At 31.8% G+C, this 18400-nt stretch overlaps 1 long non-coding RNA gene across 1 annotated transcript; it reads left to right on the top strand.

The window, feature by feature from the left end:
• The first annotated feature begins 10093 nt into the window (after window positions 1-10093).
• LOC127704879 (uncharacterized) lies at window positions 10094-14056 on the top strand. The gene is made up of 3 exons (XR_007983555.1): window positions 10094-10235; window positions 11222-11306; window positions 13913-14056. It is a non-coding gene; the product is annotated as an uncharacterized LOC127704879 (long non-coding RNA).
• Window positions 14057-18400: the final 4344 nt, after the last annotated feature.

Here is an 18400-nt window from a genome sequence, read left to right as displayed (position 1 = left end):
TTCAAAAGGCAGAAGGAGGTATGGTATTTTTTTTTGGTGTGTCGCAGGAAGCATCAAAGCAAAAATTTAAAATAGCCTTCCTGGACGTCATAATTATTTGGACTAGTATTTTTCTTTAAAAATTGATGACAAAAATACTCTGTTCAAGCAGAGGACAAAAAAAAATATTCTGAATCCAGATTTTCCCCATACCTTCTAGTGTTTATATTTTGACTAAATAATTTTGATTGATAGCATTGAAGTGCTTCACGTGTAAAAAATCTGACTCAAACAAAAAACCATACCCCCCTTTGAAGCTAAATGGTTGCTCCCTTATTGCTTTCTGCTGAAAATGAATTTATTGGTGATTTATATAAATGACAATGCTTACATTCATTATCTTGTGCATTTTCATATCCATTTTTCTTTCTTTGCAAATTTTATAAAATTTAAAACAATAAGACATTTGTTTAATTTCAAAACTATGAATACTGTACAGTTATACAATCCATAACTTTATTAAATTAATTTTTTGTTGATTTTCATGAAAAGGTGGAGGATTTGGAATATCTTTTTCATCAATATCTAAAAGTTGTAGCGTTTTTTTTTATTTAGTATTGCAAACAACGCTTTCTGTTTGTTGAATTATTTTTACTTTCTAAATTAGCTGGTTGTTCATATTGTTTTCCCAGTTTCCTGCATCTCATATAAGAGGATCATTCTGATTGTTAAAAGAAGAGTTTGAATTTACAGTGAGCCTGCTTAGAATAATGTTTTGATCAGGTTTTTTATTTTCATCTAAGCATATAAAGAACCATAAATAGGATTGTTAAGTTGATAATCTAAAGATTCATCTATTTTCTAGGATGGTATTTAAAATTTGAGGGGAGAACACTGCTCAGCAGTATAAATGTATTCCTGATCATCTTCTTTTTGTGGGTTTCTACATCAATTTCATGTACTAATTCAGAGTCGGTTTTATGTCATTTCTTGCATAATTTGTTTTATTAGCTTACTTTTCAAGTTTTTATACGACGGCAATATAAAATTGAGAATCGAAATGGGGAATATGTCAAAAATTTGCTTTCGAGTAATGCTATCATGTCGCTGTTGCTGTCCGAAGACACATTTGGTTTCCGGACAATAACTTTAGTTTAAGTAAATGGATCTCTATGACAATGTATGAAATTGTACCAGAAGGTTCAATACACAAAAGGAATGTTAGAATTGATTTTGGGGGTTATGGTACCAACAGTTTAGGAGTCAGTGGTCAAAAACAACATTTTTGGGTTGTTTTTTTTCCATAATTTTTGGGTTTTTTCTCCAAAAATTTACCATTTTTACATTGATTATTTCTCATTTATATATAAATGCAACAAATACTGATATGGGAGGTGATACACACGAAACAGTGTGTGTAATTCATTTTATCGGTAATTTGTGCATTTTTCCTTTGATGTGTATACTCCTTGTCCTTGATAATGTTGACGTCATTATCAGTGGACTGGTCATGATAAAGAAAATATACTCGGTTAGTTCGCAATTGACATGCACAAGTGCACCGCAAAAGGATCTTCTTTCCCTTTAATTCACAAAATTGCACATGATTTTTTTCACAGAAACGCACACGTTATTTCATGAATGAAACACTTGTCATTGTTTGAAACTTTCACAGTAATCAGCTGTTATAAAACGTTAGTTTAGCCTTTTTGAACGATTCACTGATTGTGTGAAAATTTGAACAGAAAATGTACGATAAACCTGATAAAATTGCGGAATTATTGATAGCTTTCCTTACTATTCACAAGGACATATCACTAACATATCGTCCATGCTATTCCGATTTGAGTTTTTATTCCTACATAGTCTGGCATGGCTGGTGCTGTTCCAAGTTGTCTTCTTTTGCTGCATGTTTCTTGAGAAGTATTTGTTTGACCTGGTCAGTCACTATAAAGTGTTACAATTCATATTAAGACGCAACACATAAATAGTGACCAAAAAGGTACCGCTTTCACATGCATGACATGAGAGAATCTAGAAAAAAAATTAAATGTACACATTTTCAACATTTTTGTGGGACTATCATATAAAATTAAGGAGATATGTAGTTGGAGACTGCTGCTGAATAGAAATGTTTGGGCTCACCTGATACCTGTTTTCAAATCAGTCCATATTAAAATTTGAAGGGTCCAAAATTAAAATATGTTTGATTTCAACTGACATAAAATTTTTGGTGTTTTTTATATGCTAAATCTACATCTGTGGTTGTATCAGGCTGTGCTTGGCGAAGCATTTTATAGCTGTTTTGTTTGTACTTTATTTTATTTTGGTCATGAAAATTAACTTGTAGTTGTGAAGTTGCTAACATTTTTAAAAGATGATAATTAGATAACTTCGCATGGTGACGACACTGATGTTTTCGTAGATTTACTTTTTCCCAGGAATGCTTCATCTGTTGATACATGTATATTCTCACTGTGAACGATTTGTGTCTCAAAAAAAACTTGTAAGATTTCTGCAGTTATTTTTGTTGAATGCATACATACACATAGGGTGAAAATTGGGTACTTGGTGCAATTTGGGTACTGTGACGTTATAGCCATAATTGTTTATTGCTATAATAGGTTGAAATGTGCACCTGATAAAAGTATTCGGTAAAGTGAAAATGTTTTGATCAGGTTTAAACTGACGCATAAAATATACTGGTGACTGCTGGAGGCAAATATTTATATTGCCTCCAAATAATGTGTCTGCAGCTTGAATTTCAAAAGATGTATATGTAGCCCACATACTTCCAAGTAACATGCTCTATACCTATCAAAAGTCATGGTATTATCATGGGTTATCATAACTCCATTGTAATTCCCATAAAATCCAATTTTGGACAATATGGGAGCATACAATATATACCTAAATGTATCACTCAGACTCAAGTCTCCTTTTACTATGATTAAACTTAGAGAGTGAAAAAAAAAACAGTCTCCATCTCCTGGGACTGTTTAAGGTAGATATGTGTCATAATTAATGACAAGATTTGTTGAGAGTTTGTCAAAGGAAGTACAGTGACAGTCTCCAAATTAGAAGATTGTGAATTTGAATATATATATTTTTTTTAAAACTTTTGTTAAGTTTTGAATTACACCTGCATTTGTCTGTTAGCTAGGAATAACAGTGACCACATTCCACAGTATAACCAACTTCATTATCACTGTAACTTGATATGGGAAATTCTGTAGCAGATTTTACTACCTTCACCAGGTCAGGAATAACCACCAATTGATGGATTATACCTCAATTGACGTATAATCCACCAATTGACATATATTGGTATAGACCAATTGGCGTATAATGCAATTTTTTTGTTATAAAATGCTAGTGTGAGATAGGAGCATCATTTTGCAACTTACAACCTATTTTATGACCATTATTGAGTCCTCTGAAAGTTTCAGTTTTGTCAAAGCCTGCTGCATCTCTTGAGAATGCATGTGTACAACAATTCTTTTGTTGAAACATCTGTACTATTGACCAAGAATTGACAAGATAACAATAGAAGAAACTGCAAATACAATTATTGATTAAATGCAATATGTTATGTCACTATACTAAACTAGGAATGTTTGACAATGACATGTTTTCATACAGTTATATGGTTTTAAGAAAACAATGCTCCATTTTGGTTGAATAATTTGCTTTAAAAAAAAAATTATACATCAATTGGTCTATACCATTACATGTCAATTGGTGGATTGTACGTCAATTGAGGTATAATCCACCAATTGGTGGTTATTCCTGACCTGTTCTGTGTTCTCCTCCGCCTCCGGCTACGTTTCTCCCAAAATTTATTGCTTGCACTGCAGAGGGTTTTTCTGTGTTCCCATGGCTGGACGGAACTTTTACACTCAAATGTTATCATTAATTATGATATTGTGACTTTTAAATGAAGTACCTGTGGTAATTTAGGAGATTTGTCACTGATAATGGAAAGATGAAGCAGACGACGAAACATGGCGTAAGATGTTGTTGTCCAAACTTCGGTTGTTTCCGTGGTACAATAAAATTGAAATAAACTGCACAAGTTACTAAAATTTCTAAATTCTTGTTTTTGTAAACAAATAAGAATTCATGTCACATTTAACATCAAATTTATTCCGTTTTGTCCCGTTTTTTCAAGATCGCGATTAAACGAGAATCTGGCAGCCATCAAAATATAAGGGTTAAACTAATGTCCTGAAATTGTCCTTACGGATATTCCAATGCTAATTTCGTTTTCATTATTTGAAGAATGGACCTTATATTTGGAGCCAAGCAAGAATACAATGTTTGTTTAATAAATATAATGAAAAAAAAAGAAAACAAATATTTTTAAGAGTTAAATAACTTGACTTGATCTACTTCGAAAATTAAAAAAAAAAAATCGTACGAGATTTAACGAGAGTGACGAAACTTTTTAGATTGCTCATGTAGAGAGAGTTATCGTTCTTTATTCCAATTCGATGCTTCTACCATAAGTGCCAGCTAAAGCTGGCATAATATGAGGAAGGCGCTACCTTAAATGCCAGCTTTATACCATGACTATGTCCTATATATTGATTGATTGTTGGTTGCTTAACGTCCAGTGGCAAATATTTCATGCATGTTCAGGACGAATGTCCTACATATCTGTATAGTTTTTGTCTAAAATAAAATAATAAGTTCAGGTGGAAAATGATTAGGGAAAGATCATTGAACTTCAAAAGGCATGAGGGGTATGGTATTTTTTTGCTTTGACGCGTCGCAGGAAGGCATCAAAGCAAAAATTTTAAATAGCCGCTTTCTAGACGTCATAATTATTTGGACTAGTATTTTTCTTAAAAAATTGATGGAAAAAAAATACTCTGTTCAAGCAGAGGACAAAAAAAAAAATTCTGAATTCAGATTTTCCCCTTACCTTCTAGTGTTATATTTTGACTAAATAATTTTGATTGATAGCATTGAAGCGCTTCTCGTGTAAAAAATCTGACTCAAACAAAAAACCATACCTCCCCCCTTTGAAGCTAAATGGTTGCTCCCTTATTGTTTTCTGCTGAAAATGAATTTATTGGTGATTTATATAAATGACAATGCTTACATTCATTATCTTGTGCATTTTCATATCCATTTTTCTTTCTTTGCAAATTTTACAAAATTTAAAACAATAAGACATTTGTTTAATTTCAAAACTATGAATACTGTTATACAATCCATAACTTTATTAAATTAATTTTTTGTTGACTTTCATGAAAAGGTGGAGGACTTGGAATATCTTTTTCATCAATATCTAAAAGTTGTACCTGTTTTTTTATTTAGTATTGCAAACAACGCTTTCTGTTTGTTGAATTAATTTTACTTTCTAAATTAGCTGGTTGTTCATATTGTATTCCCAGTTTCCTGCATATCAGCAAGAGGATCATTCTGATTGTTAAAAAAGAAGAGTTTGAATTTACAGTGAGCCTGTTTAGAAGAATGTTTTGATCAGGTTTTTCATTTTGATCTAAGCATAAGGAACCATAAATAGGATTGTTAAGTTGATAATCTAAAGATTTTGCTATTTTCTGGGATGCTATTTAAAATTTGAGGGGAGAACAATGCTCAGCAGTATAAATGTATTCTTGATCATCTTCTGTTTGTGGGTTTCTACATCAATTTCATGTACTAATTCAGAGTCAGTTTTATGTCATTTTTGCATTTTGTTTTATTAGCTTACTTTTCAAGTTTTTATACGACGGCAAAATAAAATTCAGAATCGAAATGGGGAATATGTCAAAAATTTGCTTTCGAGTAATGCAATCATGTCACTGTTGTTGTCCGAAGACACATTTGGTTTCCGGACAATAACTTTAGTTTAATAAGTAAATGGATCTCTATGACAATGTATGAAATTGTACCAGAAGGTTCAACTTCAATACACAAAATGTAGAATTGATTTTGGGGGTTATCATATTTATTGTACCAACAGTTTAGGAGTCAGTGGTCAAAAACAACATTTTTGGGTTGTTTTTTCCATCATTTTTGTTTTTTTTCTCAAAAAATTTACCATTTTAACATTGATTATTTCTCATTTATATATAAATGCAACAAATACTGATTTGGCAGGTGATACACACGAAACAGGGTGTGTAAATTATTTTATCGGTAATTTGTGCATTTTTTCTTTGATGTGTACTTCTTGATAATGTCAACGTCAGTATCAGTGAACTGGTCATGATAAAGAAAATGTATTGGGTCAGTTCACAATTGACATGCACGAGTGCATCGCAAAAGGATCTTCTTTCCCTTTAATTCACAAAATTGCACATGATTTTTTTTCGCAGAAACGCACAAGTTATTTCATGAATGAAACACTTGTCATTGTTTGAAACTTTCAGTAATCAGCTGGTAATAAAAAGTTAGTCTAGCCTTTTTGAACGATTCACTGATTGTGTGAAAATTTGAACAGAAAATGTACAATAACCCACAGTGATAAAATTGCGTTATCTGCAGAATTATTGATAGCTTTCCTTACTATTCACTAGGACATATAACTAACATATCGTCCATGCTATTCCGATCTGAGTTTTTATTCATACATAGTCTGGCATGGCTGGTGCTGTTCCAAGTTGTCTTCTTCTCTGCATGTTTCTTGAGAAGTATTTGTTTTGACCTGGTCAGTCACTATAAAGTGTTACAATTCATATTTAGACGCAACACATAAATAGTGACCAAAAAGGTACCGCTTTCACATGTATGACATGAGAGAATCTAGAAAAAAAATTAAATGTACACATTTTCAACATTTTTGTGGGACTATCATATAAAATTAAGGAGATATGTACTTGGAGACTGCTGCTGAATAGAAATGTTCGGGCTCACTTGATACCCGTTTTCAAATTAGTCCATATTAAAGTTTGAAGGGTCCAAAATTAAAATATGTTTGATTTCAACTGACATAAAATTTTTGGCGTTTTTTTTATGCTAAATCTACATCTGTGGTTGTATCAGGCTGTGCTTGACGAAGCATTTTATTGCTTTTTTGTTTGTACTTTATTTTATTTTGGTCATGAAAATTAACTTGTAGTTGTGAAGTTGCTAACATTTTCAAAAGATGATAATTAGATAACTTCGCATGGTGACGACACTGACGTTTTCGTAGATTTACTTTTTCCCGGGAATGCTTCATCTGTTGATATATTCTCATTGTGAACGATTTGTGTATATCTAAATATATTAACCTATGTTAAAAGACATGTATAATGTCAAATCATAACAATACAAATTGTTTAGTCTCAAAGAAAACTTGTAAGATTTCCAGTTATTTTTGTTGAATAGGTGCAAATTGGGTACTCTGTGTAATTTGGGAACTGTGACATTATAGCCATAAGTGTTTATTGCTTTAATAGGTTGAAATGTGCACCTGATAAAAGTATTCAGTAGAGGGAAAATATTTTGATCAGGTTTAAACTGACGCATGAAATATACAGGCGACTGAGGGAGGCAATTATTTATATTGCATCCAAATAATGTGCCGGCAGCTTGAATTTCAAAGGATGTAGCCCACATACTTCCAAGTAACATGCTCTATACCTATCAAAAGTCATGGTATTATCATGGGTTATTGTAACTCCATCTTCCCATAAAATCCTATTTTGGACAATATGGGTGCATACAATATATATGTACCTATAAATGTATCACTCAGACTCAAGTCTCCTTTTACAGCTGTTTTAATTTATGATTAAACTCCTGGGACTGTTTAAGGTAGATATGTGTCATAATTAATGACAAGATTTGTTGAGAGTTTGTCAAAGGAAGTACAGTCTACAGATAGTGAATTTGAATATATTTTCTTTGTGTAAAACTTTTGTTAAGTTTTGAATTTCACCTGCATTTGTCTGTGAGCTACAGAAATCACATTCAACAGTATAACCATGGAAGTAGTCAATATAATACTTCCATGGTATAACCAACTTCATTATTACTGTAACTTGATATGGGAAATTCTGTAGCAGATGAATAATAATGGTCATGGTCAATCAGAGGCAGTGCACCGGATTTTACTTCCTCCGGCTACGTTTCTCCCGAAATTTATTGCTTGCAGAGGGTTTTTCTGTGTTCCCATGGCTGGACGGAACTTTTACACTACAAATGTTATCATAAATTATGATACTGTAACTTTTAAATGAAGTACCTGTGGTTATTTAGGAAATTTGTCACTGATAATGGAAAGATGAAGCAGACGATGAAACATCATGCCGATTCATGGCGTAAGATGTTGTTGTCTAAATTTCGGTTATTTCCGTGGCACAATAAAAATTAAATAAACTACACAAGTTACTAAAATTTCTTAATTCTTGTTTTTGTAAACAAAAAAAATTCAAGTCGTATTAAACATCGAATCTATTCCGTTTTGTCCCTTTTTTCAAGATCGCGATTAAACGAGAATCTGGCAGCCATTAAAAATATAAGGGTTAAACTAATGTCCTGACAATGTCCTGACGGATATTCCAATGCTAATTTCGTTTTCATTATTGGAAGAATTGACTTTATATTTGTAGCCAAGCAAGAATACAATATTTATTTAATAAATATAATGAAAAAAAAAGAAAAACAAATTTTTAAGAGTTAGATAACTTGACGTGATCAACTTCGAAATATATTTTTAAAAAATCGTACGAGATTTAACGAGAGTGACGAAACTTTTTAGATTGATCATGTAGAGAGAGTTATCGTTCTTTATTCCAACTCGATGCTTCTACCATAAGTGCCAGCTAAAGCTGGCATATTATTGCCTTCCGAGGTTAAAATGGCATCAAGTGAAGTATGCACCCCAAGGAAAATATCAGTATGAACAAATATTTGTGTTTTATGCGGTTTTTCTTTCATCCAGATAGAAATCTCCTCTCCCACGCGCGACATATAAACAACGAGGAGCAAGTGCGGAGATTTAATTTTAATTAGATTGGATCATGTAGAGAGAGTTATCGTTCTTTATTCCAATTCGATGCTTCTACCATAAGTGCCAGCTAAAGCTGGCATATAAATTTTGATCATATTTTTTTTATTTGTTTTGTTTTGCAGCTTTGTTTTTTATTATTTATTTTACTTTTGCAACTTTTTATATATTTTGCTGATTTTATCAACATGACATGAATTAAAGTATTAAATATCGCTTGTGATAGTATTTATGACAATTAACCGAACACTCATAAACAAAACCTCGGTCAAACAAGGAAACTGTAAATGATAAATTATCCTGCGAGTAAACCGAGGAGTAACACAGTACATCAAATATATAAAAAGGAACTGGATGGCGAAGCTTCCATTGAAGCAACCGATGCAGCTGCTAGGTAAAAAGAAATAAAAAAAAAAAAAAAAACGAAAAAGGATACAATTGATCTTCACCTTATAATTTTTTAAACAATTTCAATTTCATGCTACAAACTATAGCTAGTCTATACTCATTGTGAAATTGAAGAGCTACAGAAATATTGTGCATCGAGGATTTGTGTTTCCACAATTATTACGTAGTTGGAAATCCCTTTTCTAGAGTTTTTTTTTCAATTCATAAGGGTGAATAATTCCCGTTTAATACTGACAAATTAGTTAAATCTGTCGTCAAGCAAAGCCAAAAAAAAAAATAAGCAGAAGATCCAGCGCACCTGAGCCTTCCCCGGTCTTCTTCATAAAGTCGGTTGACTTCATTTTTCGGTTTTTGAATCAACATGCGCAGAAAATTTCTAAGGGAGCCAAAACCATAGCCACAAAAATAAATAAATGACGGAGGCAGTCTGTAAGCAAGGTGGCGGCAACGCTCACAACTTTGCTGTATTTTTTTTTTTTACAAAATTATATAAAGAAAAGAGAAAAATAACAAAAAAAAATAAAGAATAGAATATAAAAGGGCGCAAAAGTATAAAGAATAACTGTAAAATTAAAAGAATTAGGAAATACAATTAATGCTGATTACAGAAATTAACTATATACAGAATAAAGAAATGATATAATTGCAAAAAAAAAATAATAGTAAAATCATTTTCATGAGAATTTTACAAAATAAGCGTTATTTTTTTTTAAAGATACAGAAAAATGCCCCAAAACTTTAAAGTGGGTACAAAAATTAAGGACCCTATTCCAGACTCCCATAAAGCGACGTATGGCGTTAATTAAAGGTGTTACCACTGCAGTACGTTATACATAGTGACGTTTTCGCGCATGGCGACTATGGCGATAACGTTGGATACATGTTGACGAAAGAATTTCACGTAAGTATCGACTTTTACTATAATGAATCACGCAATTATTTTTGATCATTTGTTGGAGACTGGGATTGGACAAATTAATAAAGTAAATTTAAAAGGAATCACTTTCCTTCTCGTGTAAAATATGACTAAGGTATCAAACGTTTAGAGCATCATTAAGTTACTTTAAGGGTTCCATACCTTTTAGGTAATACTAAAATATACAGTTTTTTTTAAGGAAATGACATCCTTTAGTAATTGTGGAAAATTAAATGAGATTAACTTTGAATTTATTGAGACTCTAAACTATAGACATCAGACAAACTTTACACGAATGTTCCACGAGGAGAAAGTAATCATAAAAAGGAGGAGAAGATACCTCAAGTCAACCTAAAACCATAAGTTGAGAAAGACAGACAATAATATACCATAAAGAACCCGAGCAGATAAACAATTTTACAAATAACGACACGCAAAAATAGAAACTGAGCAATACGAATCCCCCAAATATGGAAGCGAAACTTATTTTGAACGACTTCACTCTCATAATTTCTTTGTATGGTATGACAGTCTTTTTTGTTTAAATCTCGATTTTAATAACTAAATATGTATGACTAAAACACTTATGGCCCCACATCCTGTCGATATTTATATGTTTGCATTGCACAAGATCATTTTTTTTTCTGTCTACTATATTTGATTTTCGTTTATTGTTTTGTTTATTGGCTTTCTCGGTTGCATTGTTTTATATTTTTTCAAATCGGTACCTTTTATATCATACTAAATGGTATGGTTTTGCTCATTGTTGAAGGTTTCATCGTGACTTTTGGTCTCTGATGGATAGATGTCTCATTGGAAATCATATCATATCTTCTTGTTATTATATTGTAAATTTTTAAATCTAGACTTTTACTGAAATGAATATGGAACACCTAACCACCTCTTATATACAAATTCCCAATTTTTTTTTCTTTAACTTGTTTTTTTACTGCATTTTTTCTTTCTTTCAGGGATCATGTTTTTACTGAATAAGTACAGAAAAATAGAAAACAGATCTGTAGGCTAAAAAATCTTACAGTATCACACCTATTTACGGTAAGTTCAGATTTCGTTGATTGGTTGCGCAATAGGACCCCGTTTACACTTACACTTAAACAATATCGGTCTTTGCTTAGATCGATTAAAAAAAAATGATCTTTAGCCTAATTTATCTTCAATCGGACTTAAAAAGTATACCTCCAGAGGTAATTTAAAAATGATCGATCTTTCTTTCGGTGTAAATGCTAAGATCGATCGCCCTCGAACATCTGAGAATGATATCTCAATTATGTACACCTTGCAGCCGCAGCGGAGGGGGCATAAGTGTTACCCTTGTCCGTCTGTACGTCCATCCGTCCCAAAATTTATTTCCGTTCTCTAACTTTAATTAGATTGCCTCACCCAAATGTTATGAAACTTATACACAATGCTTATTACAACAAAACAATGATCAAGTTCGAATTTGGGTTGCGTCACTTTTACCGTTCTTGAGTTATGTACCTTTATAACGTCATATGCAAGCGGGGGCATCATCTGTGTCCCATGGGCACATTCTTCATTTATTTAATACAACAAAATACCATCATAAAGTATAAAATCTTATAAATGTACACAAAAAAATGAGAAGTTATGATAAAATGGGGGGGGGGGGGGGGGGGGGGGAAATCTGTTTTTCAATTCAAATCACGGCTTTTTGGGACCTTTATCTCTCGGAAATAAATAAAAATTAACACAAATTCTTTCACCCTACCCACAATCAAAAAATTTCAATAATCGAACCTTAAATGATTTGTCTTTATATCATAGAGATGAATGCTAACATTTTCAAACCATATTTGTTGTACATCTTTCTGTTTTCAAACTATCAGAGGGCAAATGATAAAATTATTGCATTTTTATGTAGCAAATTCAAACTTGAGTTCTCATCTGGTTTGGGTGCGACTTTGAATAGCTTAAGGACAATAAAACATAAAACAGTTAATTTTTTTTTTTTGGAAATTACCTCAACTTGGGGCTTTTATCAAGATGATTTTCGTAACTTTAAACTTGAAACGGATTTGCCGGGTTTGCGTTTTGCTCATTTTCTTTGTTTGCCCTTTTCTTTAGTTGTTTAAAAGTAAATGTAGTGCAATCTCCCTTTGATTGACAAACAAATCTTTTAAACAAAACACATGTGGATTGAGAAAGAAGATGTTTAAATTACTAATGTAAACAAGTTATTGTAAAATGTGTCTAAACATGTATTATTGGAGAAGGCTATTCTGAATTGTAAAATTTGTGCCCAAGCTAGTTGTCTTGGCGTTTAAACCAGAGACATATAGAGACATATACTACATAATCATATGGTTCTGTAAAGTATTATACTAATTAACGATTCCTATGGCAAGCCGTTTTACTATTTTTTCTAACTTCAAGATATCTAATAAACTTTATAAAATATCTCATATAGTTTATACGATATCTTGTATAGTTTACAAGATATCTTAAGATATCTTATATAATATATAAGATATCTTATAAAATATATAATATATAAGATATCTTATATAGTTTATAAGATATCTTATATAGTTTATAAGATATCTTATAAATTATATGAGATATCTTATAAAGTATACAAGCTATCTTATATACTTTAGAAGATATCTTATAAAGTATATAAGATATCTTATAAGCTATATAAGATATCTTATTTAATATATAAGACATCTTATAATATATAAGATATCTTATAAACTATATAAGATATCTCATATAATACATAAGATATCTTATAAAAACTAGATTATCTAAGATATCTTATATATCATCTCATATAATATTGAGAATGGAAATGGGGAATGTGTCAAAGAGACAACAACCCGACCATAGAACAGACAACAGCAGAAGGTCACCAACAGGTCTTCAATGCAGCGAGAAATTCCCGCACCCGGAGGCGTCCTTCAGCTGGCCCCTAAACAAATATGTATACTAGTTCAGTGATAATGAACGCCATACTAAACTCCAAATTGTACACAAGAAACTAAAATTAAAAATAATACAAGACTAACAAAGGCTAGAGGCGGGGTTAAACATGTTTATGAGATCTCAACCCTCCCCCTATACCTCTAGCCAATGTAGAAAAGTAAACGCATAACAATACGCACATTAAAATTCAGTTCAAGAGAAGTCCGAGTCTGATGTCAGAAGATGTAACCGAAGAAAATAAACAAAATGACAATAATACATAAATAACAACAGACTACTAGCAGTTAACTGACATGCCAGCTCCAGACTTCAATTAAACTGATTGAAAGATTATGTCTTCATATAATTTGCTTTATAGGATATCTTTTAAACTATATGAGATATCTTATAAAGTAAATAAGATACCTTCTCTAATTCTTCGAAAATTTAACTGTCTCGAGTGGATAAATATCGTATCACACTCGATGCAGTGGTAGAATCTATATTTATATAAGAAGCATTTATAAGATATCTTATAAACTTTATAAGATATATTTATAAGATACCTTATAAACTTTATAAGATATCTTATAAAAACTAGATTATATAAGATATCTTATATATTATATGAGATATCTTGAAGTTAGAATAAATAGTAAAACGTCTTGCCATAGAATCCATTTTTTGGTTTAAACTTATATTTTCATGTTTTCTAGTAAAAAAGTATGAAACTCATGGCACGAAATCGGATACAGAAATTAATTTTCCTACCTGAATATTCAGAATTTAAAGACACTCTGCTTGCAGAATCAGCTTTTATTGAGTTAGACAAGTGTGGTGAACCAGTCAGACAAGTGTTTCTTGGTATTTCAGAAAATGTTTTCATACTTGCTTCTGAAAACGTTCCCGATTATGTACAATGCCCCTCTATCAAATATGATGCAGATGTTGATTTGGATACTGATGGGATGGAATTAGAATGGATTGTTCCTAATGGATTTCTAGACATCAATACAGATACCTCACATAGAATTTTAACTGTTGATTCACGGAATGGTCGAATAGGCCACTACTTGTTGTCTGATATCTGGGGCAGTGCGAGGAAAGATTGGGCTATTTGGAAGGAAGCGTTACAAGACATTAGTGATGATCCTCACAGTTACACAAAATGTTTATTCAAAGATTTTATTATACCCGGTAACGTCTATGATATGACAGATGTAAACAGAAAACGAAGTCAATTACATCAGAAAAAGGCTAAGAGCCTGGAGATTCTTACAAGTAAAGTGATGACAAAAATGTATGAAATACAGGACGAAATGGAAAGTAAAAAAAATAAACAGAAATTGAAAGACTCTTCGTCTCAATTGAATGATGGATATTTTACAAAAGAAGCTGGAAGTCAAACTTCTTTTAATAACGACAACGACAAAAAGCAAAAGAAATTGAAAAGGAAGGGGCAATCCTGCAGTACAATGCTTAAGAGCTTTTGTTTTGGAGGAAAAGCAAAACAACGTCCAAAATAGAGATCGACGCTATTATTAACTTTAGTAAAAAAAAAATGTTTAAAGTCTACATTAAATAAGTACATCGATTAACACTTATAGAATATACGTCCATTTACCAAAAAAGTATCTGTAAACAAACGGTATTCCAATCAAAAACGGCGTAATAAGCGGTATTCGAATAAAGAAAAGCCCGCTAATTACGAACTGTATTCCGGTCAAAGAACGGCGTAATAATTTCCCCGCTGCTTACAAACGGTATTCTACGAAACGCGGTTGGTGTCAGGGTGTAGTTTTATTTTAAGTCGTTATAATGAGTAAGTTTATATTATAGTCGTTATAACGAGTTAGTTAAGTCTTTATAACGAGCTAGCTAAGTCATTCTAACGAGTTAGTTAAGTCGTTACTGGTTTACTTTTACAAATTATGACTTGGAAGGAGAGTTGTCTCATTGGCACTCATACCACATCTTCGTATATCTATATAACGAGTGACGAGTTAGCTAAGTCGGTATAACGAGTAAGTTAAGTCGTTTTATCAAAAGTCGTTATAACGACTTAAAATAAAACTACACCCTGACACTAACCGGCTTCCCTAGTATTCTTTTCAAAGAACTGCGTAATTATCTCACCGGTGCAGAACATTTTTTTTATCAAAGATAATATTTACAATATTTTGTTCATATCTTATATTTTCAAGACATTGCTGATAATTATAAACTCCATGAAAAGCAGTTGTTCAGCGCTGATATTCGATTTTCTCATGTTGCTTATTAGACAATAAATGATGATTGGCTGTTTAACGTTCAGTGGCAAATAAAATGCATATTCAGGACGATAACATGTTAATGTGATATGAATATAATGTAAAACCCTGCTTTGTACTAGACCGACACAACGAGTCAGAGTTTGAACGTACTTTTTGTAAACAACGTAACAGTCCGAAGGGAGAAATGTCACCAAACCCGGACACATTATTATGACTCCGGGTCGACCAGTTTTTGCTCTTACTTCTGAATGTTGCGTGCCTATCAAAGAAGCAGCAAATACAAATGTTAGATTCATTGTTTTATTAGGGAACAAACCACAAAATACTAAAGCCAAAAATGCATAGATACTTGCATATTTGGGGAGATAAAAGACCAAAAGGAATATAAAATACAATTCTGGGCTGATAATACCCTTGTTGACATGGCTACCACCAGCAGCGGTATCGACCAAGTACTAGAAAATGAAAAGAACACTTCATAAACTTAGTGCGTCCGAAGCGCTTTACCAGACTTGCCTTCATCGTTATATTATGTTAAACGTTTTATTGCTTTTCAATATTTTGTGGCTTCGATTAAGTGGGTCCGCATGTCACAGATTTTGACATACAACTGGGGTAATAATATGTTAATAATATCAAGACATTCAAAATTCATAAGCCGACGTGAAACTGACAAGGCCGTGGCATAAAAAAAAAAGAAAGACGTCGAAGAAAAACAAAGATTTCGATGATCCTTAATATGAGAAAATCTTGAACGATATCGAAACACAAAATTGTTGAAATGTGCTTCTTTCGCCAAAAAATATGAAAATTTCTCTGAAAACTCGGTGTTTACACAACTTTATTTAAAATAAGTATTTTACAGCAATTATAAAAAATATTTGTTTAAGCCATATGGAGAAATAGTATGAAATTAACATTTTGTTAAACCATGTCCAAGATATTTAGAACTGTTAAAATGAACACGACGACGTAACGCCTTTTCTGTATATTTTAAATTTAAAATCAATTTTACTAATTTATACCCCTTCTCCTTAAAAAAATAAACAAAAAAACAAAGCATACGACCATTTGATGAAATTTATTGTAGTTTTATGTACATTCTATACAAGTGTTGAACTATTTATAACATTTTCATTCAATGATATTTTCAAGCAAGTTTAACAGTTCAATTTATTATGTTTTTGATTTTCAGAAGGAGTTCAACGTGTAAAAATTTTATGCGAAATTGTGACGATTCTGATAGCCCATTTCCGTTCCTTGACATTAATTCAGTCGTGTTTAAGGCACGGGGTTTGAAGAACAACATATATTTCCAATATCTTCTTAACGAGTTTTTACTTCAGTTTAACTTGGAGAAAACAGAATAAAAACTGTTGCAAAGATTTCTTAATCTACCGAGGTTTTGGAACTACAATCAAGTTCAAAGTCCAATGATGCATATGCACCGAAGTATAATCACTTCAATTTATAAAAATGTAAACAAGAACATAGACAATTACTACGCTACAAAATTTCAAGATACCGAAATTATTTTGATGCACTTTATGCTTTAATTTATTTCTCGCCAGTTCAAAGTCGTTTAGTTCCAAACTGAAAATTACACCGAAAAGGACTACAAATCAGCCAACAAACACATTTGCATTGTCATTAAAATAAACAATTTTACGTCGTTTTGTCAATTGAATATTTTCGAGTATTAATTTGAAATAAATTTGCCAGTACAAAACACATAGTATGGCCCTATACAACCAGGACCTTCCACTAGCAATGGTATCGATATGCATTAGGATTGTTGGAGAATTACAAAATATCGGAAATTGAATTATCTGTTTAAACAACAAACACATTAAAACCAACTTATGCTTAGGTGACAATGATGGTGATGGTTTTTTCCAAGAAAAAAAAAAACAACAACAAATAAGCAAACAAATAAAAAACCTTCTTTGCCTAAACACCTATACATTGTATATACAAATGGTATACATTTCTGTTGACCTGACTCGACAACTTAGTGAAGAATAAGTTTATAACAAATGATTGATTCTGACTAATATTCTGATATTTAACGACCAGTCTGTCATATTAATTATTACTGTTATAAATGTTTGTGTGATAAATCTGGCTTTACTTCAACATACATACAATGTGAAAAATTATCACGTCAAGTTAGTCAACTCGTCGAACACTATAGAAACTGACAACAAAAAATTAATGTCTTAAAAGAATTTTCATTTATATCACTGTTTTCCGCCGTATAAGGATATTTATAAACAAATCATATTCTAATAACAATTTTTAATGTAAAACGGTTCTGAAGGATATAACCCTTTAGCTCTGTTGTTGTTGTGTACCACGTTTGTACACGTTTGTTAGATTGTAAATCATAGATAATCTCTAAATGCTGAGCAGGCAGTCTAAATTTAAATCAACGTTCGTATCTCAAATCGACGTCCAATCTCACGTCATAATGAATTATATTGTAAGATTGCAGATTGACGGCCGATTGTATGCGCCTCTAATCGAAGTCTTTTTCCGTTTTCAAATCGACATCCAGTTCTTTAACGAGACCCCACGTCTCCCGAAAATTATTTGTAACAAGTAAGATAAAAATTTTATAATTTTATTAAATCTATCAAAATTCTGATTTCATAATCTTATCAATGAAAACAGGTAGTGATATCAATTTCAATTGAAATACTAGTATTGATCCGTTTTCATGACAATAACTCTACATATAATAGCTATATACTTTATAAAAATAAGAAGATGTGGTATGTTATATACTTCGTTGATTTAAGTTATTTTTGCTAACTAAAGTATTTCTATGTCCTATATTAGGAGTTTTTGTAGTCATATCCGAATATTTTTCGTAGTTGGAGAATTTCAGCTTAATTGACACTACCTTGAGTCTATTGTTGAAGACTCTAT

The sequence above is a fragment of the Mytilus californianus genome, unplaced genomic scaffold (genome assembly GCF_021869535.1).
Source record: "Mytilus californianus isolate M0D057914Y unplaced genomic scaffold, xbMytCali1.0.p SCAF_6, whole genome shotgun sequence".
Taxonomy (NCBI): domain Eukaryota; kingdom Metazoa; phylum Mollusca; class Bivalvia; order Mytilida; family Mytilidae; genus Mytilus; species Mytilus californianus.
This window is presented reverse-complemented; position numbering and strand designations above follow the sequence as displayed.